Source organism: Aegilops tauschii, chromosome 2 (genome assembly GCF_002575655.3).
Source record: "Aegilops tauschii subsp. strangulata cultivar AL8/78 chromosome 2, Aet v6.0, whole genome shotgun sequence".
Lineage (NCBI taxonomy): Eukaryota > Viridiplantae > Streptophyta > Magnoliopsida > Poales > Poaceae > Aegilops > Aegilops tauschii.
This window is the reverse complement of record NC_053036.3, coordinates 422056638-422065520: the sequence shown is the minus strand read 5'-3', so window position 1 is coordinate 422065520 and position 8883 is coordinate 422056638. Positions and strand designations below refer to the sequence as shown.

The window sequence follows — 8883 nt, the reverse complement described above, 5'->3', positions numbered from 1 at the left end:
AGAGCCCCTTCCCTTCCCCTCCCCGACCCCCCCCCCCCAACCACGCCAAGCCGCCGAATCTAGTCCTCCGCCGCAACGGTGGACCTCACACCCTGCCGGATCTACCTTCCGCACCTTGGAACCCCCAACTGCCGACTCACCACTTCACCGGAGCCGCTTCAGCGACTGGCTTGTCCAGCGCTCCAGATCTCCTTGACCGCCATCATGGCCCACCGCACCGGATCTGCTTAACCGGCGCCCTCGTCCATCATAGTGTAGGCCCTTCACTGACGCCCTCGTCTGCCCCATCGCTGGCCCTTCATACAAGCCCTCGTCTGCCGCAACAGATCCGCCTCACCGAAAGCACTGTACACCGCGCCCGCCGACGCCTTCGTCCACTGCATCGGACCCGCTCCACGGACGTCATATTCAACTCCACCGGCCCTGCTTTACTGACGCCGCAGCCTCATCAGGTTATTTCGATTTGTGCTCCTTCGGTTTTTCTCTTCTTTATCATGGAATTGTTCACTTACCACAGATGAGCTTTCTTGTATGTCGACAGGCGCCGCAACCAAAGCACCGGAGCAGCTTCAACAACGGCGACATCCGGCCCAAACTCAACCGCAACACGAGCACCATCGACGATCCTTAGCTATCAAGTATGACAACGACACCCATACGCCGCCGAGAATCAGGTACTATTATCCAACGGCCGGCGCCTACATTCACTTTCTTAGCATAAGCACTGCATCTTTGAATTTCTTCAGGACATCATTTAATTTGTCATGAGACGCGTTATTCTGCTTGCACCTGTAGGGCCATACTTCTAGCAGTGAACATGTTACATGTGCTAAATTACAAACCAGTGCACATATAGTTACAATGCTTTAGTTTTGTCCTAAGTATTACCGTACTTCCTAGATATCACTGCCTATTATTTTACTTCTTTCATGCTATATTTATGATAATGGTGTTGTTCTGATGCCACCTATTGGTTCCATCAGACTGCTTCATGTTCTCTATGCTTAATTACACATCAGCGTGATGCCACCTATTGGTTCCATCAGACTGCTTCATGTTCTCTATGCTTAATTACACATCAGCAAACTAGCATGTGATTTTATTGCTTTTTGTTTGTTTTACCCTACATTTTCTGATGCTAAGTTTGTTTTACCCTACATTTTCTGATGCTAACTATTACATCACTGCTCCGAGCCTCTGTTCATTACTTTTTTTGTGCGTTCTTGATCTTCCCAAGTTGCATGACTAATTTGATGCGTCTATCTATTATTATTTAATTAAAACAATAGGCAAACAAGCCATCACGTGCGTCCACATAGATTAAATTATCTTAATCGTTAAATTTATCTATTAACGGCTGAGATTAAAAGATGCAAGCGTTACATAAGAATATATATAATGTACAAGTAAACAAGTACAGACGGCCGCACAAGTAAGAATATATATATACATGTACAAGTAAACAAGTACAGACGGCCGCACAAGTACACACCGAACAATTACAAGCCGGCAACCACGATGACTCGAATACGCCAGACGCGACTCGAGGTCCAGGCGAAAAAGCCACCCCCAGCTGCTTCACTCAACGTCCGACAAAGCCACGCCAAACCACGCTGAACGCCCGACGAAGCGAAGCCCAACTGCTCCAATCAACGTCAGAAGAATTTACACCAAAGCACTTCTGGCCTGAATCATTAGATTTGGTAATTGTTATTTCACAAGCTTTACTTTTTCTGGATAGAATCTTCATAAATACTATATCAATTGATAAATTGTTCCCTGTTAACTTTGAAGACATAAGAATATGGCATACAAGAAGTTGAGCAACTTAACTACAAGGGGACAGAACTGGAACATTCAAGTGAAAGTAATGAGAATGTAGGATTCAGTGAATCCTACGACCGATGAGCTTATTAGCCTAGATATGATACTGATGGATGAGCAGGCCTCTTTTCTAATATATTAACTTCGAATTTTTCTGTCAGATGAAGCAAGTTACTAACCATATTTGATTTTTTGACAGGGTGAAACAATCCATGCTACTATCTGGAAGAATCTTATCGACACTTTTAGATCAAAGATCAATGAAAAATATATTTATGCATTCAGCAATTTTAAGGTTGTGGAATCCACAAAATATAGGCCTGTGAGCAATGAAATTAAAATATATTTTGCGTACAATACAAAGGTAAAGGAGATAAAAGGATCTTCGGAAGTTTTCCCAGACTATTGCTTCGAGTTTGCTACCATGGATACACTAGAAGAAAGGGCAGAAAAAGATACACAATGCTCAGGTATGTTTATAGTTGTAATTACAACCTCCAAATAATTTATATTTCTAACTGTTATATCACTAATCTCCAAATATACAGATGTTATTGGACTACTAACTCAAATGAAGCCAGTGGAGACAAGAATAACAAAAAAGAACCCACAACCTTCATATATCCGCGAGATTGAAATCCTAATGCCAGAGCAAGTGCATATGCATATGCATGTCTGAAATTAAACTAAACCTCCCCCATGTGGTCAGCATCATAACAACCGAAGCATGCTGGCGGATATTCCAGTTTGATCTACACCATCGTGATCCACCAGTCGAGAGACTGCCATTCCACATTGAAAATGAGCAACAAATTATTTTTCCGGACTCGACCGACATTGAGAAGATAGTAAGAAGACTAGGATCCACAATACTAAGTTCACAGAGTGGATGGAGGCAAACAAAATATATGAGGTGGGAAAAGAATTAACCTATGCAGAATTCCCATCAAAATTTGTATGGAAAAGCGAAAGCAAAACTTGGGAGGAGCGGAAAAGGGGCTTTGCAATTGGAAGAATCTACTATGCACACCCTGCAAGTGGCGACCGGTATTATATGAGAATGCTTCTAAACACCAAGAAAGGATGCACATCATTTGAGGATATTAGAACAGTTAATGGAGTTGTTCACCCAACATACAAATCAGCATGCCAAGCGCTTGGATTTCTTGATGACGACAGTGAATGGGTTGAATGCATCAATGAAGCATCAAGCTGGGGATCAGGGACACAATTACGACAACTATTTACCACAATTTTATGCCATTGTGAGGTGACCAGCCCAAAGATGTTGTGGGATTCAAGATGGGAGGCACTGTCTGAAGATATCCAGTACAAAAGAAGAACCATCCTAAACTTTCCTACGCTAAAGCTCACTGATTCACAGAAAAAACATATGCTCTGATCGAGATAGAGAAACTAATGAGGCAAGCAGGAAAGACACTAAAGGACTATCCAGACATAGAACTATCAAATGCTATAGAACTTGAACAACTTGGGAACAGAATGATAGACGAAGAACTTAGCTATGACATGGAGGCACTAAAGAGTGAGCACCAAACAATAATACGCAATCTTAACCATGGCCAGAAAATGGCTTTTGATGCAATAATAGAATCAGCTGAGAGAGGACTTGGAAAACAGATATTTGTAGAAGGCTACGGTGGCACAGGAAAAACCTACCTATGGAAGGCAATTACAACAAAGCTACGATCAGAGGGAAAGATAGTGCTTGCGGTAGCATCATCTGGCATTGCAGCTTTGCTGCTCCAAGGTGGAAGAACAGCGCACTCAAGATTCCACATTCCAATAAATATCACAGAAGAATCAACATGTGAAATAAAACAAGGCTCATATTTGGCTGAACTGGTAAAGAAGACCTCACTTATACTGTGGGACGAGGCTCCTATGGCAAACAAACACTGCTTCGAGGCACTAGACAAAAGCCTTAAGGATATTCTAAGGTTCACAAACCAAAATAGTGACGAAAGGCCATTTGGTGGCATGACAGTTGTGCTAGGAGGCGACTTCATACAAATACTTCCAGTGATAACAAAGGGAAAGAGAGAGCACATAGTAAATGCCTCAATCAAAAGGTCATACCTATGGAAGCACTTCGAAATATTTAGAATAACTCAAAACATGCGGCTGAAGTGCCTGTCAGAAGATCCAATACAAAGGCAAAATGTGGCTGAATTTGCAGTATGGATATTACAAATTGGCGATGGAAAAAAAAAACAAATGATGAAGGAGATGATTGGGTAAGAATACCTAAAGACATAATTCTACATAAAGGAGAAGACCCCAAAGAAGAGATAGTCAAAAGCTCGTACCCAAACTTGCAACAAAACTATCGTGATCGTGAATTTCTTGAAGAAAGAGCAATAATGTGCCCAAGGAATGAAACAGTTGAGAAGATAAATGACTACATAATGAGCCAAATACAAGGTGAAAAGGTGACATACCTAAGCTTGGACACTATGCAAGGCAACAATGAAGTACAACACAATGGAGAATATGTGTCCAACGGAGTTCCTTAACAACATGACCTTCCAAGGAATTCCAAACCATCAGCTAAAACTGAAGGTAGGTTAGCCGGTGATGCTCCTACGAAACATCAATCAAGCGGCAGGTTTATGCAATGGCACAAGAATGACTATCACACAGCTGGGAAACGGGTACATTGAGGCACAAATAATCACAGGAACACACGTCAGTGACAAGGTATACTACCTAAAATCATTATATCACCAAGCGACTCAAAATGGCCCTTCGTGCTGAAAAGAAGGCAATATCCTCTATCAGTTTGTTTTGCAATGACAATAAATAGGTCAATCCCTAAACAAGGTGGGCCTATATTTGCCTAAGCAAGTCTTCTGCCATGGGCAACTATATGTGGCATTATCAAGAGTCACAAACAGAGAAGGATTAAAGGTGTTGATCGACGACACAGAGCGCCCAAGCGAAGATAGCGCAAAGAATATAGTATACAAAGAGATCTTCTAATTTTTTGTTATTCAAACAAATGCATACGAGGGCCAAATCACCATGATTAAAAAAATACAATGTATGGTTCAAAAGCATGACGTCCATGTCTTACATATATGGCCCGAAATACTGTATAAAAAGTATGTTATAGATTGGATTTCTTATTATTTCGTAAGAAGGAAATAAGAACATGAAAATGCATATTATTATTGCCATACACTGCTTTCATGCTTAGAGATGTTAACAAGTGTGTACATGTAGCTTACTTTCTACATGAGGAAAAGTTTAAAAATCTTATTACAAATTTGGAATAATAACCACTCTGACAAACATGATTATCAGAAATCTTATTAGACGACAAGATCCCATAAGCAAGATAAGAAACCATATCTGTAACTAATTCACACACCTTGCATTTGTGTGTGCACCATATAACATTGTGTATGTTCACCATGTAGCACTGCCTCTATGTGGTAATTAAGACGCAAGAAGCTGACAAGAAAACTAGCCGCACCTAAATAACTGAACTACAAAACTTAAACTGCAGCTAACCGCATGCATGTCTCACATTAAGCTGATGCTTTTGCTACATAGCTCAGTAAAAGTGCAGGTAAACCACCTTCTTTTACTGACAATTAATAATTAGATGCAAGGGTCTATTGCTAGGTTCAGTTAGACTTAATTCAAGCAGATCCACATGTTTGCTTTACTGCAGAATTCAGGGAACAAGTATAGCTCCACTTCTAGACACAGAAAGTTGTGGTATGAATTCTGATTTCACACAAAAAGTTGTTTAGCAATGGAAAGATAAAATCTTATTCTGATTTCTAGATCATTCAACTTCACAAAAACTAATATGGTTGCAATAACACTGACATTTTGTAGAAGTCCGGACAGCAGGAGGGCAATAACTAAAATCCACTCGCAGAAAATACTCACATCTTGCTGATATTTTTTCCTCCGCGAGCTCCCTCAATGCCTCCGCAGCCCCAACATCCAGAGCCTCCGGCTACGATAAGTTTGAGCAGCGTAGCCCACGTTCTCCCTGGACATCTCCGTGACCGCGTTGCCAGACTCGACGAGGTCGCCGAGATCCACGCACTCACCCTGCCACATGTGCCACCACCAAGGAAGAAAAATCAGGAGAAAGGAAGCGACATGTGGATCTGGGATAGCATGAGGATTAGTTTCCTGATGAGGCACGGCGACGTCGTCCTTCGCCGGCGGCAAATCGGAAGAAATGGCGGATGTGCAGGAGGAGCCTGGTGGGGATCGTACGGGGGGAAGGAGAGAGAGTTCTATGTTTTTTTTTTTTTTTTGAGAATCGAGAGAGAGGTCTATGTAGATGACTGGGACTGGGGACTACGGGCTGTTTTACTTACATTTTTTTATAGTACGTAGTGGTAATCATCTTCACTCTAATGGGCTTGCACAAAAGTACGTGAGTGCCCAAAGTCGTTGGGCATCATACATGATACATCGGCTGTGCAAGATTGGGTATGATTTTTTTTTTTACTTCTCCGTATCAAATACAAAGATCCTAGCAAACATCAAAAACTATTAAAAAATGGTCTTTTTTGGCCGGTGAAAAAAAACTCTTAAAAAGATGGAACTTATACTTCCCTAAAAAATTAAAAATAGATGAAAGTTATACATCATTCGTCAAAGGATCATATGATCTAAACCTTCAGAATTTTCACCTCTAGATAATCAGCAAGGTTAGTAAGAATCGACAAACATTTTTGAATCAATACGAAAATCTATAAAAATTACATGCCAAAATTCATACTGCAAAGTAAACAACTTTTAGTATTTCTCAAAATACTATCAGTGGTACAAATGTAAACACAATTTTCAAAAAAAGTATAGCCAAATACCTGAATTAACTCCCCGCAAACAAAAAAAATACCTGAATTAACTTTTAACACAAAATAAATCTAAATGAAATTATGAAGCAAATTATGTACAGCAAGAGGCGAATGGAAGAGTACAAAGGGATCATAGCTATCAGCACATCCGCAGCCTAAGACAACAAGAGCGACACACAGAAGATGACCCGAACCCAAAGACAAAGCTATATATCCCAGCGGCAATAGACTTGAATATAAGCGACAATGAAACCTCACTGGGAGACGCCTGATCCGCGGCGCATGTATCGGCCTCGGCAAAAAATGGCCAGCAACATGATCTCCTACATGCTATGGCCATGGACGGGCAATCAAATCAATCTGATACACCATCTTCACTTGCGATTTGGTACATCATCTCCCCATGGACAGGCAGGGCACTCACATTTGGTGCATCGAACTCTGTTTCTTTTTCCCTTAATGATGAAGGAAAGAAGGGGACTGTGTTTTTCCGCTATACTAGAAACTAAGGAGAGGCGTGCATCCATTCAGAAAAAAAAGAGGCATACACATTTATTCTTCTAAACAAAAAAGTACGACATCCCTTAAAAAAAGGAGAGGCGTACACATTTCCTCCTCTAAAACAGGTATTTTCTTTTTTGAAGCAATTCGTACATTGGGTTGCCTGAATTGAAAGGGGTAAAAAATAAGATATGACTTTATAATTCATTTCCTACATAATTGGGTCCATTTGTACATAATTTCTTATAAATTGGAAGGATCAGGACCATGTAGTTTTACAAGGTATAATAAGAAATAAATTGATGAAACATCTAAGGTAATACATAAAGTTAATTTAAAGAAAAAGAACCGCATATATGAAGCTAAAGAAAATACGTAAGAAGGTTTTCAAAAAAACAATAATTTAAATTCTATGTGCAGTGTCACGAGAAAAAGTCAGCGTGTTTAAGAAAACAAAAACAAAAATAATTTATCAAAAATACAAACTATTTGTTCTTTTTGTCAATTAAAATAGAAAATAAATCAAATCTATGCCTAAAATAAGGCAGGTGTCCATCACTATGCCTCTCATCACCATCTTATATGGCCTTCCACCAATAAGGACCAACAAAACAAATTAGTTATTGTGCCGTGATAGAGCTCATAATAACACGATTAATAAGTGTAGATGCGGTATCTAAGAGAAGCACCATGAATGCCATAATAGAAAATTATCTCTTCAGCGTGGTAATAGTGATTTTACATGTACCAAATGTAGTCTTCTAACAAAAAAATCCGACTACAAAATAAAAAAATGGAAATATTATAAAAAGTAAAAACGAATTAAATAAATAAACACTAAAAAGATAAATATTAATCTAGCTGCGCAAATGCGTTGGTGGACCTGCTAGTTAATTGTGGAGCTGCTAACCCCATCAAGCAAAATATTTGTTCTTTTGAGGCTGGCACCTCGAACAAGCATAAAAATAGAGTGAAGCACATATATTGTCGTGTAAGCACACACCTTTCTTTCATTAGTTTAGATGAACCATCGATGATCAATTCGAACCAGTGCATGTGATTAAAATTAATGTTACCTAAATAGAGGGTGCAGAATAAACTACAACAACTAGATTTGCAACCACGGGATGCTGACGATATCTTCAAAGAACATTGCAACAACAGCGAGGCTTCACAGCTACATATGGTAAGCCAGTGTATTTTAGTACATGTGAAATGTAATGCGTGTGGGCTGCTTTCTTGGCTTGTGCTCTCAACCTGTAATCCTACAGAATTACAAATAGTTCAGTTGTCTGTTTTGCTGTATTGCTTCATTCGAATGCTTGTTTGTTACTTGTTAGGCTATACCTGAGTTGGCTAATATGTCAGCAGTGCCTGATGTACTATTGTAAAGAAACGCATGCCTAGTTCATTTGAGTTCTTAACTTTTCCTATGAACTTCATCACAAGATTGTCTTCGTAGTTTATATGAGGCCACACTGTTAAGTGCTTTCTCAGATTATTTCAACTGCTTAGATGCCTTGGCAACTTAAATATAACGGTGGTACACTCCCTTTCAACTAGGGATGCCAACTGGGTCCCATTTAATCCCGATTAAAGTCCACTAATGGTATGATAGTTCAAAAGAGTTTTTGTTTTTTGAGGAAAATGAACTAGGGAGATAGCAAAAACTAACTAGATGGGACTAGCGGACGTCGTTTATTTG

General features: G+C 39.9%; 1 long non-coding RNA gene across 4 annotated transcripts; it reads right to left on the bottom strand.

The window, feature by feature from the left end:
• Window positions 1–1363: 1363 nt before the first annotated feature.
• Window positions 1364–6161, bottom strand: LOC109767772 (uncharacterized). 4 transcript variants are annotated; one of them, XR_002233901.4, is made up of 5 exons: window positions 5749–6158; window positions 4555–4598; window positions 4287–4428; window positions 2439–2606; window positions 1364–1686 (listed from the first exon to the last, which is right to left on the bottom strand). It is a non-coding gene; the product is annotated as an uncharacterized lncRNA (long non-coding RNA). The 4 variants fall into 4 exon arrangements; XR_002233902.4 differs by lacking the exon at window positions 1364–1686 and adding an exon at window positions 2755–2855 and having other exon boundaries at window positions 2300–2606; XR_002233900.4 differs by lacking the exon at window positions 2439–2606 and having other exon boundaries at window positions 5749–6161.
• Window positions 6162–8883: the final 2722 nt, after the last annotated feature.